The following is a 17180-nucleotide window of genomic DNA, read 5'->3' as shown; positions in this document are numbered from 1 at the left end:
TAGTATTTAATTCTCTCATAGTATTTAATTCTGTCATAAGGGAGTATTTAAATTAAATTCTTTTTTCTCTTTTGGAGAACAGTAATGAAAAAAAAATTGAGAAACACTTTTGTAGCCTAAGGAAGTAAGTGGAGCAAGGGATATTTTTTAGAGAAGGTGAGAAGTACTGTTTCCTAAAATGAGATGATACAGTTCTCTAGAGTATAAATGGTGAGTGATTTTTTTTTTTTTTTTCTGAGACACAGTCTTGATCTGTCACTCAGGCTGGAGTGCAGTGGCTCCATCGTGTCTCACTGCAGCCTCAACCTCCTGGGCTCAAGTGATCCTCCCACCTCCTGAGTAGCTGGGATTACAGGCACGTGACACCACGCCCAGGTAGTTTCCTTTATTTTTTACAGAGACAGGGTCTCACTATGTTCCTCAGGCTGGTCTTGAACTCCTGGGCTCAAGTAATCCACCTCAGCCTCCCAAAGTGCTGGGATTATGGGCATGAGCCACCATGCCTGGCAGTGAGTGAATTTTCAAAGTCCTGCTGGGTATTTTCATTAGCTGCATCCCTTTAGCTGTTGTTAAAGTCACTATTCATCCCAGTTAATTCACTTTCATTCTCTCTATTCATGAATGAGATGTTCAGAGAATACTTGCTTTTTATAAAGGATGAAGTAGACATGGACACTAGATCACTTTTGAGAGTAACTGTGTCTACTTTTTAAATGTCTTATCTAAAAATAACTGTACTATTTAGTTAAGCTTTCTTTGAGTCACTAAAATTGTAGTTGGGGGTTGGAAGAGCGGACATGTAATTCTTTCTGGACCCTATCTTTTTGACACTTTTTCTAGGTTTTAAAATATATGTGAGATACTAACATTACGGAGATACAATAAAACAACTCATAACTGCATTTTATATCTATGACTTCATCTGGCTGTGAAGCAGATGGCTCACAGAATACAGCAGCCACTCTTACATTGATAGTTGTGGTTTAAAAATCATTGTAACAACTACTGTATTTGCTAGAAAGGCACATAGTCCAGACTACATTTTGGCCTAGGGAACTGTTATTAATTCAAATATATGAGGAGTCATGGGATACTTTTAGAAAATATTCATAGCTAAGCATTGGATTTTTGTCTTCTCTGACACTGTAACAAATTCCGTAACAAATTCCTTCTTGGTTAGATGTGACTGGGATAAAGCCTCCCCGCATTTGACTTAATTGTTTCTGGTCCCAGATATTTGACTTGAAAGTCTCTCTACCTGTTACCCATTCTCGCAAAAACATAATTGAATATGTATTTTCATGTCTACTGAAACATCATTTTCCTTAAAATCAACTAAATATGCCTCTTCCCCCCAATTCGTTGCAATATTCATTTTATCATATATCAGCTTTTTTTTTTTTTTTTTTTTTTGAGACAGAGTCTCGCTCTGTCGCCGGGGCGGGAGTGCAGTGGCCGGATCGCAGCTCACTGCAAGCTCCGCCTCCCGGGTTTACACCAATCTCCTGCCTCACCCTCCCGAGTAGCTGGGACTTCAGGTGCCCGCCACCTCGCCCGGCTAGATTTTTGTATTTTTTAGTAGAGACAGGGTTTCACCTGACCTCGTGAGCCCCCCGTCTCGGCCTCCCAAAGTGCTGGGATTACAGGCTTGAGCCACCGCGCCCGGCCCATACATCAGCTTTTTTTCTCTAAACTGTAGGAAGGGAATTGTCTGATGACAAAGTAAAAAGCCCAAAAGTCATGAAATGCTAGGCTAAGGCTCTCCTGACAATAAGCACCCACTGTGGCCCTTTCTGCAAACCTCAGTACTCAGTGCCCTAACTAGTCATTGTCCATCCTTTGTAAGGAAACATTAATTTCTGGTTCCCTGGCTTTTGCATGATTGTGTTCAAATGTTTATTTCACTTTTGAATATTTGGCTCATCTTTTTCTTTCCACCTTATCCCCTTTATTCTAAGGCAGGGTGAAGTTGGAGATGATATGTATTGAGGAAGAAAAATAGAAAAACATATAGTCTCTGAAATTCCCTGGGATTTAAGTTAGTTTCCTTTAGAACCAGGGATAAAACTCTTTGTCTCGATTTATCCATCCCTTTTCACTTCTTAAATATGTTAAGGAATTCTTACATCTCTGGTACTGGCCTTTGGTATCCAGTAAAATAAATGGAGAGATGCTCAGTAAATATCTTTTAAGTGGGTGTACTAATAAATGTTCCTCAAAGTGTTTATTTTATTCCCATGTCTTATATCATTTGACAGAACCACACAATTTGGGTTCTGTGAGATGGATGCTAGGGCCTAGGTGATATCGTTCCGGTTAGGATTTCCTATAGGCATGTATCAACAGAGCCAAAGCACAATTGTTTTCTCCAATAAAATAGAACTTCATTTAAGCACATAAATACAGACATAAAGGAACATTCTGTGTAATTAAGAGACACAGGCCGGGTGCGGTGGCTCACACCTGTAATCCCAGCACTTTGGGAGGCCAAGGCGGGCGGATCACCTGAGGTCGGGAGTCCAAGACCAGCCTGACCAACATGGAGAAACCCCGTCCCTACTAAAAATACAAAAGTAGCCGGGCATGGTGGCACATGCCTATAATCCCAGCTACTAGGGAGGCTGAGGCAGGAGAATCGCTTGAACCTGGGAGGCGGAAATTGTGGTGAGCCAAGATCGTGCCATTGCATTCCAGCCTGGGCAACAAGAGTGAAACTCCATCTCAAACATGAATAAATAAAAAATAAAAGACACAATAGAGAGCTCAAACTCAAGAAATTCATATGTCTAGGTGTAGTTAAATGCCTCACTAACATTCAGCCATTCTCAGTCACTGTAATCCAAACCCAATATTTCCCTGGGCTTAAGCAAATCCTGACTTGTATATAGAACTTTCCAGGGCTTGTCCAATTGAAGCTCTGTGGGTACATTTCTAGTAAGCCTTTCATTTCTCTCTAATAACAATGATCTTTGCCTGCTGGTTTTCAATTCAAAAGGGGGAAGAAACCTATTTGCCATTCCAAGACTAAAGATATATTTGCTTTCCTAAAGTTGTTATTCTCTCATCTAACTTGAAACATACAGAAAGTCTATAAAAGGTGATACCACTAAACCTAATCAAAGAGGAATTTTCCTGCCACTTCTAAAATCCCTACATCTTCTGTATCTGCTCTAAATTCAGTCTGCCTTATAATTCAAGATTCATCTAGTTCAAATAACTCATTCTTTCATAACATTACATAGTATTAAAGCAGAAATATGAGATTTTTTTTCACAGCGTATTGTCATGTTTATAGTACATTTTATCTACTAGAGTAATCTAATAACTTAATACTCTCTTGAACACAGCTTCTTGTAAGCACATTAAAACCTATCCTAGTAAGCCCTTCCGAAGGAAGTGACAGTAAAATTCCCCAAAATGTTGCCTGCTTGGAAAGTTACCTAAAAGTTTAGTTGTGAGGAAGTTGACATTGAATGTTTCTCAGTTTAGACTGTGCTCCTTTCTAGAGGCTGCCCCATATGCATAGCTGGCAGAAAGGGACATGGACAGGCATTAGAAGCAGCTCCAGCCACTCAGAATTGGAGGTCTTGATGGGATTGGGGGTGGAGTTGGGGGGAGCGGTGAGAAAAGGAAGCATAAACTGTGGTTGATTTCATGCTCCTCTGGCTTGCCTCTCTTACCCTAGGGACAGCCCAGAGATGCTGTGGCAGGGGTGGGAGGCAGCTGGATAGATTAAGAAAGGCCTTTTGTCCCTTAGATTCTCTAACAGACCATATTTGAGATGACAGATGCAAAATAAACAGGCATGACTTTAGACAGGTCCAGAATGGTCTTAATATCCTGAAGCTTATTCTTATTCTTATTCAGACTTCGTGTTTTAATTGTTTGGAATATTTAGACAGACTAGGTGGAATTTCATCCTTTGTATGTTTTAAGGAGGGCTTCGCTCCTCTCTTTACCACCCAACCCCCACCCACTAAAATACTGAACTTTCATTTTAATCCATAACACTAAATGCTTTTGTGTTTTTCTTTCTTCAAAGATTGTCATTAAGAATGTCTACAAGGAAATCATGGAAAATAACAAAATCTCCCCCAAATTGATTTTTTACGTGTTGTTGGAAATAACCATATAATTAAAAAAAAAAAAAATCTTCATTCTGGGAAAAATAATCTGTCCAAAGATGTGGAAAACCTCAGCATTAAAAATAATATCCTAAGTAATCCAAAAGGGAAATTAACTTTCACTTTGAAGGCGTTCACTAGCACAAACACTAAAATAATGAGTAAACTGTCTCTCCTGAGAAAATGCCAGCTGTCACCTGCTGCCTCCCACTGGGCTCCAGGTCTAACGAGCCTTGCTCCCTGCCCTAACTTCTGACTCTGTGTCAGGAGACTTTTCTGAAGGACATTTTTTTCAAGCAATTAGAAACAATCTATTGTGGGTCAGGCGCAGTGGCTCATGCCTGTAATCCCAGCACTTTGGGAGGCCAAGGTGGGCAGATCACCTGAGGTCAGGAGTTCGAGACCAGCTTGGCCAACATGGTAAAACCCTGTCTCTACTTTAAAAAAAAAAAAAAATTAGCCAGGCATGGTGGTGCGCACCTGTAGTTCCAGCTACTTGGGGGGCTGAGGCAGGAGAATCACTTGAACCTGGGAGGAACAGGTTGCAGTGAGCCGAGATTGTGCCACTGCACTCCAGCCTGGGAGACAGACCGAGACTCCATCTCAAAAAAAAAAAAAAAAGTCCGGATGCGGTGGCTCACGCCTGTAATCCTAACACTTTGCAAGGCCGAAGCGGGTGGATCACCTGAGGTCAGGAGTTCGAGACCAGCCTAGCCAATATGGTGACACTTCATCTCTACTAAAAATACAAAAAGTTAGCAGGGCATGGTGCTGCGCACTTGTAGTTCCAGTTACTCGGGAGGCTGAGGCAGGAGAATCACTTGAACCTGGGAGGCAGAGGTTGCAGTTAGCCGAGATCGCACCACTGCACTCCAGCCTAGGCGATAAGAGCGAAACTCTGTCTCAAAAAAAAAAAGAAAAAAGAAAAAGAAACACTCTATTGTGTTGTTAAACACCAACATCTCTTATGGTCAAATCACTCAGAATTGGCCAATTTCCCTATTAAGTAAAACTGTCATTGTTATTAAAACATAATAGCAAAGCAAGGCACTGTGGAGTACAGAGGGTGTTTAAGTTGATGATGCGTATTTTACGACCCTCCATAGGGGCAAACATGATGAAGTATCCATTTACACACACATACAGGGAGTAGTCTCCAAGGGGGTGGGTTTGTTGAAAATTTCAGAAGTCACCTAGGGCCTATGAAATATCAATAATTTCACTTTTAAATTGTATAGTAGATTTACAGGTATGTGTAATATAAGCAATTTAATTATTCATTGTGTATAATGTAACACATTATCATATACAAGCTAAAAGTTAGAAAAAACAAAGGTCCTGAGCAATATCTTTAGTGTATAATCATTTACTGAAAAATTAGAAGTTGATTTGGGAATGCCATTGTACAGGCTTGGCTTGTTGAAACCACCCTGGTCCATGTTACCCTCCACTCAGATTGACATATCTTAGTGTCTTCCACCCTTCACAGGGTAATACAGGTTCTGCCACTCAAAGCTCACTTTGACCCTCACCCGTAAAATTTCTAAACAGCTTCATCTGTTAGTGGTTTTCAAGAATAGTAACATATGTGGACCATGCTGTAATAATCTCAGCAATACAGATTTGTTAAAGGTTCACAAATGCCTAAGCACAACTATATTCAAACTAATGTTATATTAGACTAAAACATTATCTGCTTTTGAGAAGTGGAGCTACATGCTGGAAGTTTTTTGGGGGTAGAGGCTGGGGTGAAAGGGATGGAGAATGAAAACTGAACAGGAGAGAAAATCAAAGGAGGAAAAAAAAAAGGAACTACATTATCTTCCCTTGCATGTTAACATGGAAACAACAAAGACACTGAAATATTCTTGGAGAATTTCCCCCCCGGGGGGAAAATATCTATGAAAATTTTTAAGAAGGGGTACACGGCCGGGCGCGGTGGCTCAAACCTGTAATCCCAGCATTTTGGGAGGCCGAGACGGGCGGATCACGAGGTCAGGAGATCGAGACTATCCTGGCTAACATGGTGAAACCCCGTCTCTACTAAAAAAAAATACAAAAAACTAGCCGGGCGAGGTGGCGGGTGCCTGTAGTCCCAGCTACTCGGGAGGCTGAGGCAGGAGAATGGCGTAAACCCGGGAGGCGGAGCTTGCAGTGAGCTGAGATCCGGCCACTGCACTCCAGCCTGGGCGACAGAGCGAGACTCCGTCTCAAAAAAAAAAAAAAAAAAAAAAAGAAGGGGTACATATGACCAAGTCACCTGAAAAGAACTTTAAGAAATATCTGTCTCCACCCTCGACCCTCAAAATATCTAAAATTAATTTTAGGACGTAAACCCAATTACTTTAAAAATACAGTTCCTAGGTTTAGGCTGTAAAGTTTAAGTGTTCTCACCACAAAAAAATGGTAAGTATGTAAGGTAATACATGTGTTATTTAGCTCCATGCAGCCAATTCACAGTATATATGTATTTCAGAACATTGTATTGTACATGATAAATTTATATAATTTTTGTGTGTTAAAATAAATAATCAAAATAAAATATATCTAAGCAAAGCTAAAAAAATAGAAATTACCAGATAGTATTTAAGAAAACCCAAGGTCGCTACTAGCAGCTATTTATAACTTCATGGAATGCTGGCATATCCAACGGTGTGTTTGTAATCCTTTCCTCTCAGGTTCTCTGATAGCAAGATTCTCTAAATTGAAATGACTGCTTTACTGATTGCCTCTAGTTTTCCCTCTTGTTCTCCCTGAACTATATTAACTTTGTGCTATGTTAGTGACTGTGTATGTTGACAGATTTTCTAGAGAACTGCTAATGAATACTGCCCACAAGAAATCTCACTTTTCCTTTTCATTGACGTATTTGTGTAATTTATAATTCTAACCCATGAGTTAATTCAATGCAGAGATTATTTAAAAGACTACTTGAGACATAGTATATAGCTAATCCAGGTCCTCATAATCTTTACCAGAAGTTATTTGCTCTTGTGCATAATTGAAAACAAATGTTCTGTGTTGTGTACAATTACTTTGATCTTAAAGGCCATGCTTAGTAGAAAAAGAGAAGGTTAGGATTCTGTAGTTTCCCTTAGTGCTTTCAAGGTATCTTCCTTATAGTCATACTTATCTATATATTAAATTATATTTTTAATAGTTTCTATATAGGCTTGAGTTTATGTACGTATATGATTGTACATGGATATATGTATCTAGACTTGGGAATGCATAGACTTAAAAATAAAATTATAGACCCTGTCATAACTTAAACAATTACAGATGGAATTTAACATAACATGTCTTTTAAAATCAGGTCTAAAGATTATTAGAAGGATTTGTTGAGAAAACTACCAGATTGGACATAAAACATGGTTTCTAGTCTTTCTTTGTTATGAAATGAGTGAGTCATTTAGCCAATTTGGGCCCCAGTTTACTTATTTTTAAATTGAAAATACAAAAATAATTGTAGATACTTGACCCTTTAAATGATAATGTGCTGAGAAAACAGGCAGAATGGTCAGCACATGTATTTTATTTCTTGAATTTCACAGATTAAGAATAGCGCGTTCACTTATAGCAGCAATGGCAGACAAGACACTCTCTACTTGAAACCAACTATATCCTAAATAAAACATTTTGGTTTGCTGCTGGACTTCCTGGAAGTGGGTAAAACCATCTGTAAGTCCAACCTCTCCTCCCCTCCAAAAAATGAAAAGGAACAAGCTGAGCCGATGTTGGAGCTTAGAGCCATGAACAGATAAATGAGCAAGAAGCAAGGGAGAGAAACTGTGGTTATGCTGAGGGAAAATGCCAATAGAAGCACTGTAAATTGCAACCGGGATACTGAGCCTGGGGTCAACAGCAAGGAAAAGGACCTGAATCTGAGATTTTGCATCAACCCAGGTCCCTCAAAGAGTAGTAAATGGCCCCAGGTTAGTAGTCCTCCCACCTACTCGCAGAAACACACCAAATCACCATAGGAAAGAATTTTAAGAATATCTCATCAGATTCCTACAATGTATAATCAGACAAGCATTAGTTCACAACCAAAGACACGAAGCAACAAGAGAAAGTAAGGCATCTATAGTAGAACTGTTCGACACAGAAATGCTGTTTATGAAGTACTTAAAAAGTAAAACATAGGATCAAAATAGTGAGCAAGCAACAGAAAATTATCAGGAATAATCAGGCAATTCTTACAAATAACCCAGTGGAATGTCTACATAAAATATGTAAACATTGAATGAAAACACAAGACATGTTAAAAAGCAGATTAGCTACAGATGAAAGAGAATTAATGAACTTGTAGGTTGAAGTGAATAAATTAACCAGAATATAATCTTGAAAGGGAAAGGGCCAGAAGATGTTAGAATAATTTAAAATGTTGAGGATAAAATGAGAAGCTCTAACGTAAGTCAAATCAGAGTCACAGAAGAAAAGAATAAATCAACCAAGAAGTGATAATAAAATTAATCAAGGAGAAATGTTCAGAAATGCTGAAAGCTATGAATCCCCAGTTCATAAAGGACAGTATTTCCAAGCAAGATAAAAAAGAAAACCAATGGCTAGCATAGCGGTGGCTCTCTAGAGAAACAAGGCAAAAAATTTTTACAAAGCCAGAAAGTAAAGACACATCACATACCAAGAAATGATCATTTCATTGGCAGCTGAGTGCCCAACAGTGATACCAGAAACCAGAAAACAGTGGAATAATAAAGTGTTGAGAGCAAATAGCTATTGTCTATCAATCATGAGAGTAAACAATCATGAGAGTAAAAGGCATTTGCCGTTAAATAGAAATTGAGAATTTATCATCAGTAGACTCACACTGTATTAATAGTTTGTTCTGATGCTGCTAATAAAGACATACCTGAGACTGAGTATTCTATAAAGAAAAATAGGTTTCATGGACTTACAGTTCCACACGGGTGGGGAGGCCTCACCATCATGGCAGAAGGCGAAGGAAGAGCAAAGGCATGTCTCACATAGTGGCAGTCAAGAGGATGTGTGCAGAGGAACTGCCTTTATAAAACCATCAGATCTTGTGAGACTTATTCACTATCATGAGAAAAGCACAAGAACGACCTGCCCCCATGATTCAGTTATCTCCCACCAGGTCCCTCCCATGACATGTAAGAATTATGGGAGCTACAATTCAAGATGAGATTTGGATGGGGACAAGCCAAACCATATCACACACTAAAGGTTATTCCTTAGAAAGATGGTATTTTGGAGCTGGGCACAGTGGCTCCCACCTGTAACTCCAGCACTTTTGGAGGCTGAGGCGGGTGGATCACTTGAGGTCAGAAGTTCGAGACCAGTCTGGCCAACATGATGAAACCCTCTCTCTACTAAAAGCACAAAAATTAGCCAGGTGTGGTAGCATATGCCTGTAATCCCAGCTACTTGGGAGGCTGAGGCAGGAGAATCTCTTGAACTCAGGAGGTGGAGGTTGCTGTGAGCTGAGATCGCACCACTGCACTCCAGTCTGGGCAATAAGAGCGAGACTCCACCTCAAAAAATATAAAATAAAAAGAAAGATGATATTTTTGACAAAAATTCAGTTAAGGTAAAAGTCAATAGCAAAATTATATTTTTACAGTCCTCACATCTTTGGAAATAGAATACTTAATTATTCATTGCTCAATTAAGAAATCATAATGAATTTAAAAAAATATTTAAAGCCAAATTGTAATGAACATCACATTACATAACATACCAAGAAATGGTATGTTTGACATAACATGTCAAAACCAGTATTTTTGAGGGCAGTCTATCAACCATAAATACTTACATTAGAAAGAAAGAAGTCTGAAAATGAACTAAGCACCATCATAAGTATTTGGAAAAGAATAAAAGAAAATAAAAAGAAGCAGAATCCCATTAGTTGAAAACAATATTACAAAAGAAAAATTATGAAGATAAAAGTTAGCTTTTTGAAAAGACTCATAAAATAGACAGTCTTTTGAGAAGACTGGGAAAAGAGTACACATAAGGATTAAAAGAGAATATAAATATAGCTATAGCACAGATTAAAAAGAAAATACTATGGGCAATGTTAGGCCAATAAATTGAAGGTGAAGTGAAATAATCTTTAGAAAAATAGAACTTACCAAAGCTGAATTTGGAATTAAGAAGCTTTAATGATTCTATAACTTTTTTTTTTTTTTTTTTTTTTTTTTGAGACAGAGTCTCGCTCTGTCGCCCAGGCTAGAGTGCAGTGGCACAATTTCAGCTCACTGCAACCTCTGCCTCCTGGGTTCAAGTGATTCTCCTGCCTCAGCCTCCTGAGTAGTTGGGATTACAGATGCATGCCACCATGCCCAGCTAGTTTTTTATTTTTAGTAGAGATAGGGTTTCACCATGTTGGTCAGGCTGGTCTCGAACTCCTGACCTCATGATCCACCTGCCTCGGCCTCCCAAAATGCTGGGATTACAGGCATGAGCCACTACCCCCAACCCATTCTATAACTATTAAAGCAACTGAATTAGTAGTTCAAAATTTCCTACAGGAAAGACCAAGCCATTTAATTTTATAGGTGAAATTACTAAGCATTCAAGAGTTAATTTCTGTCTTTTACAAACTTATACAGCAAAATGGAAAAGAATAAATACTCTCTAAATCATTCCATATAACTTGGACACCAAAAATAGACAAATACAGTTTGAGAAAATAAATTATAGGTCAGTCTCACTCAAGAGCCTAAATAAATTATACCAAATGGAATCCAGTGGAGTTAAAAAAAAAATGTATTTGTCATGACCAACTTGGCTTTATCCTAGGAATGCAAGGGTAGTTTAACATTTAGAAATCTAGAATTATGATCTACATAATCGATTAAAAGGGAAACCCCACATATAATCTCAATAGGAATAGAAAAAACTTTGGATAAAGTTAACCACTGATTTAGTATTAAAAGTCTTAGCAAAGTATGAATAAAAGAGAATTCTCTTTACATGAATGAAGTTATCAGCAAAAACCTCAGTAAACATCATTCTTGATGAAAATGTAAAAACATTCCATGTAAAATCACAAATGGGACACGTTTGCTCGCTATCATGTTTTTAATCACCATTAAAACTGAAGTTTCTAGCCAGATAATAATATGAGGAAAATAAGGCATTATGATTAGAAAGGTGCAAACATTTGTTCTATTCCAAGTTTGTTTTAAGAAAAAAGAGAAAGGAACAAACAAACCCGTAAGTATTTGCAGATAATATGATAATATACAAAGAAAATCACAAAGAATCTAAAAACAATGTGATAGTAATTAACTTAGTAAGGTGTCAGGCCCTAAAACCCATATACAGAAATTAGTTGCCTATTTTTTGTGTTTGTTATGTTTTATTTTATATTTTGTTTCCTGTTTGCTTTGGGTAATAGTTTCAGAATAAGTAGGAAGCAGGAGGTTAGGGAGACATAGTAAGTTGCTGAGACATCTGCAGAAACAGCACGGAAGCTGGGAAACTCTTCTCCCAGCTTGCTTGGTACTGATGGTTTCCTAGGATGCAGGACTTTCAGGTTCAATACCATGACTGTCCCAGTTTGCCTGGGACTGAGGGGCTCCCACGATGCAGGACTGTCAGTGCTAAGACCAGAAAAGTCCTGCACAAACCAGGAGGAGCTGGTTACTCTGTGGGAGAACTGTAAGTAGTCCCGTGTCACTGCAACTTAAAATGCAGGGCAGGAAGTAGTGGCAGACAAGATTGGGGAGAAAAGCAGGGACCAGATCACAAAGGGCCTGGTGTTCCATATTAAAGGAACTTGTACCTTGTTCTCCAGGCAGCGGCAAGCTGTTGAAAGGTTTTAAGCAGGGAGGTATGTGACAGTGACAATTTGCATTTTAGTTAGACTACTTCAGCAATAGTGTAGAGGCTGGATTTGAAGGGGCTCAGGCTGGAAGTAGGAGGTGGTTGCTATAGTCCAAGTAAAGATGATGAAGGCCCACCCTAAGGGGCTGCAGAGATGGAGTGGAGGGGACAGTCCTAAGGACTACTTAAGAGACAAAATTTGTAGAGTGACTGACTGGATGTGGGAGTGATAAACAAGAGTTGACAATGATCTCTGCCCTTCAGAAAAATGTTAGACAACATGTTGGCTAAATGAAAATACAGGCTGGGCATGGTGGCTCCTGCCTGTAATTCCAGCACTTTGGAAGGTCGAGGCAGGCAGATCATTTGAGGTTGGGAGTTCAAGACCAGCCTGGCCAACATGGCGAACCCTGTCTCTACTGAAAATACAAAAATTAGCCGGGCATGATGGCACATACCTGTAATCCCAGTCACTCGGAAAGCTGAGGCAGGAGAATCGCTTGAAACTGGGAGGCAGAGGCCACAGTGAGCCGAGATCGTGCCACTGCACTCCAGTCTGGGCGACAGAGTGAGACTCTATCTCAAAAAAAAAAGAGAGAAAATATAGAAAGAGAAATATAACCAACACTCATAACATCATCCAGTTTAAGGAATAAAATATTAAAGATACCATTGTATCCCGCTACATATACCTGATCCCACTTCCCTGATACCACTTCCCCTTCCCTTCCCAGAAGTAACCCCTACATTACACTGATACTTCTAATTGCCATGACTTTCTACAAAATTCTGCTACAGAGATGTACATTGCTAAACAACAAAACGTTGCTATACTAATTGCAATGTTTTGCATTTTTCTAAACTTTATAGAAACTATATCATAATATAAGTATTAGTCTGTAACATGCTGTCACCATTGCATATGAGATACAGCCCCTGCACAAGAGTTCTCTGAAAAGGAATGTGGAAGAAAGAGACTATATTCCAGTGAACAGTTTGCAAACTAAGGAGATGCAACCTTCAGTGTAAAATGAAGGTGCATTCCCCAACTGCTTTTCTAAACAGTGGTCATGAACAGTTTTAAAATGTAATACAAAAAAGGTACAGTTTATAGTTACAACAAAAATGTACACATCAATTGAGAAAAACAAATAGAAAATGATCAAAACACCATAACAAGCATATCAAAGGAGAAAAGTGAATGAACGATATATAACAGGATGCTCATTCTGAATAGTAATAAAGGAAATACAAATAAAACTGAGGTGAAACACCATTTTTTATGCCCAGAATTGGCAAAAATTAAGAAATTGGACAATGTCAAATGTTGGAAAGGATGGAGGTTAACAAGATCTCTCATATACCTTTGTTGGGAATGTAAACTTGTATAATTGCTTCGGAAAACAATTTGGCATTATCCAATAAATTCGAGAATAAGTGTAACTTACTCCTAGATATATATCCTAGAGAAACTATTTCCCATGGTTAACTAGGAACTTGTTCAGAGCAGCACAATTCACAAAAGAAAAAAAAAAAACTGGAAAGACTAAAATATCCATCCTTTCATAGGAGACAAAATAAATAAATTAGAATATTTACTTGGTGGAATATTATACAGTAGTGAAAATGAATGTTTTTGATGAATGGATAAGCAAAATGTGGTATAGCCATACAATAGAATCATATTCAGCAACAAAAACTAATGAAGTACAGTCATGTGCTACATAATGACGTTTCTGTCACAGTGGACTACATATGCAACAGTGATCCGGTAGGATTATAGTACCATACTTTTGCTGTACTTTTTCTATGTTTAGATACACAAATACTTACCATTGTGTTACAGTTGCCTACAGTATTCAGAATAGTAATATGCTATACAGGTTTGTAGCTTAGGCTATACCATATAGCCTACATGTGTAGTAGGCTATACCATCTAGGTTTTTGTAAGTATACTCTATGATACTTGCACAACAAAATTGCCTAACAATTTATTTCCCAGCACATATCCTTGTTCTTAAGTCATGCATGATTGTACTGATACATGCAACAACATGGAAGAACCTCAAAAATGTTATTTTATGTTTATTTCTTTCTTTCTTTCTTTATTTTATTTTATTTTTTTTTTGAGACGGAGTCTCGCCGTGTCGCCCAGGCTGGAGTGCAGTGGCTGGATCTCAGCTCACTGCAAGGTCCGCCTCCCGGGTTCACGCCATTCTCCTGCCTCAGCCTCCCAAGTAGCTGGGACTGCAGGCGCCCGCCATCTCGCCCGGCTAGTTTTTTGTATTTTTTAGTAGAGACGGGGTTTCACCGTGTAGGCCAGGATGGTCTCTATCTCCTGACCTCGTGATCCACCCGTCTTGGCCTCCCAAAGTGCTGGGATTACAGGCTTGAGCCACCGCGCCCGGCCTATTTATTTATTTTTGAGACGGGGGTCTGTCTCTGTCGCCCAGACTGGAGTGCAGTGGCACGATCTCGGCTCACTGCAAACTCCGCCTCCCTGGTTCACGCCATTCTCCTGACTCAGCCTCCTGAGTAGCTGAGACTACAGGCGCCCGCCACCATGCCCGGCTAATTTTTCTGTTTTTAGTTGAGACGGGGTTCCACTGTGTTAGCCAGGATGATCTTGATCTCCTGACCTTGTGATCCGCCCGCCTCGGCCTCCCAAAGTGCTGGGATTACAGGTGTGAGCCACCGCGCCCAGCCAAAAATGTTATTTTAAATGAAAGAAAACCACATATTGAATGTTTCCATTTATATGAAATGCCTAAAAAGAAGCAAATCAATGAAGACAGAAAGTCAGGCCAAGGGATAGGGTAGCAGGGGAGAGGGAGACTGGGAATGACCGCCAATTGGCACGAGATTTCTTTTGGGGGTGATGAAAATACTCTGAAGTTACAAGATAATGATGGATATACAACTCTGTAAATACACTGAAAGCCATTAGAATATATACTTGAAACAGGTGAACTGATGATGCAAATTATGTATCAAGAATGCTATTAAAAATGAGTATAGTAACACACTGCAACATGAGTCTTTACAAATTTAAATAGTAAGTTGAATGAAAAAAGTTCCAAAAGACAATGTATAGTATTATTATATAACTTAAAAATAAGCAAAATGAAATAATATTGTATATTGTTTAGGGATACATTCCTACATGACAAAACCATTATGAATATTGAAAGGAAGGATAACCATACAGGAAAGTTGCTGTCTCAGGGGCCAAAGAGGCACATGGGACAGAGGAGGAATCCATAGGTAGATGCAATGCTATTGGAGATTCTTTTAGTTCTTCAATTGAATGATTATTTAAAAGCTTAAATCTTATTTTGATTATAATTTACATATTTTATATTTAATTATGTATAGGTATCAAATATATTACATTTGATATAGTAAAATAAAATGCTTTAAAATAGTAATAATATGGGTATACTAGCAAAAAACAAGTCACTTTTGAAAGAGAAAATAAGATTGACCCCTGACGTCTCCACACCATCTTCCAAGCCGAAGACAATGCAGCGGTATCTACAACGTTCTGAGGAAGACAGTGAATGACTTTAAATTTTTAAGCCCAAATTATCCTCCTAAGGATAAATGCAACAGATGGATAGTAAGCATGAAAGAACGTAAAGAAATAAGAATCCATGAGCCTTTTATAGAATAAAAATAAGTAAATTCAAAACTCTTATATAATAAAATCTAGGCAGCTAAGTAGATGAATCAAAGAGTATAGAAATGGAGAAGATAGGCACAGAAAAGTTAGATGATGGGCACCAAATTATTTAAAATAGAAATGAAGAGTAAACAGTGGTTTGAATTATGGTTTCAGAACAACATGTAAATATTAAAAACCCAGACCTTATGGAGAATAATATAAGTAACTAAATGCATTTGGAAGAGGGTGAGAGGAGGAATAAAGTGAAATGATGTCTCTTTTATCAATTTTCATAAGGAAGTTGTCAGATATTGTAAAAATTTGAAATATAATTTTTAAAATATGTTGATTGGTTTTACAGCATATATACTAAAATTGGAATGATACAGAGAAGACTAGTATAGCTCCTGCACACACAGGATGATACACAAATTTGTGAAATATTACATATTTTTCATTTAAAATGAATTAATCTTTTTCCCCTCTAAAATGTCATAGAAATCGTAAGCACAGTAGGATATAACTATCAGTTGCCAGTCCTAAATTTTCATATTCAATATCTAATAGATACATTGCAAATTTGGTAATTTAAGATTTGTTTACAAATGTGCAGATATTTACAGTACGAATTTTGAAATCATTTAAAAATGAATGGCAGTAAAATTTACAAATTATGTGAAATAATTGTAATGTACATGTATTTTTATTCTAATAAACTTTTGAATTCCAGATTGGATTTTATTAGAAAAAAAATAAAAATAAAACATACATTGAGTCTTCCCCAATGTTTGTCACTGCAGGAGCTATTGACATTTGGGTTGGGTATGTTTTGATGTCAGGTCTCTCAGGTACTATAAAGATGTTTGACGTCTCTGGAGAATGCCAGGATCCTCATAATTGTGACAATCAAAAACATGTCCATGCATTTCTAGATGCACCCTAGGGAATTGGCACTGCCATAGATTGAGAACCACTGCTGTAACCTCTTACAGGTTTTCATATCTTTTCTATTAAATTTAGAGCAATGTTAGAGAGTTAAAATCTCTTAAAATCTCAAAAGGGAATCATTTACCTGAAATTCATTCAGCTTCATGTTGGTGTCCTTTTCTTCTATTAAACTAAAATAAAAAATAATCTTACTACAGAATAAGCCTGCTTAGTGAATGCAAAAATTTTCATTAATAAAAAAGTATTTGTTGAAACAAGGAATATGAAAAAATACAGTTACTTTGCATACTTTTATTGTGATAATATATGTGTAACACACAATTTACCATTTTAACCATTTTAAAGTATACAGTTCCATGGGATTACTTACATTCACATTGTTGTGCAATCATCACCACTTTCCATCGCCAGAACTTTTTCATCTTCCCTGATGTGGTTTGGCTGTGTCCCCCACCCAAATCTCACCTTGAATTGTAATAATCCCCATGTGTCAAGGGTGGGGCCAGGTGGAGATAATTGAATCATGGGAGCTGTTCCCTCATACTGTTCTCATGGTAATGAATAAGTCTCACGAGATCTGATGGTTTTATAAATGAGAGTTCCCCTGCACAAGCTTTCTTGCCTGCTGC

The 17180-nt window shown here is 38.1% G+C and overlaps 1 pseudogene; it reads left to right on the top strand.

Annotated features, from left to right (window-relative positions):
• Nucleotides 1-15945: 15945 nt before the first annotated feature.
• Nucleotides 15946-16058, top strand: LOC111551091 (annotated as a pseudogene).
• Nucleotides 16059-17180: the final 1122 nt, after the last annotated feature.

Source organism: Piliocolobus tephrosceles, chromosome 8, assembly GCF_002776525.5.
Source record: "Piliocolobus tephrosceles isolate RC106 chromosome 8, ASM277652v3, whole genome shotgun sequence".
NCBI classification, from domain to species: domain Eukaryota; kingdom Metazoa; phylum Chordata; class Mammalia; order Primates; family Cercopithecidae; genus Piliocolobus; species Piliocolobus tephrosceles.
Note: the sequence above shows the minus strand (reverse complement) of the source record. Positions and strands in the feature narration are given on the sequence as shown.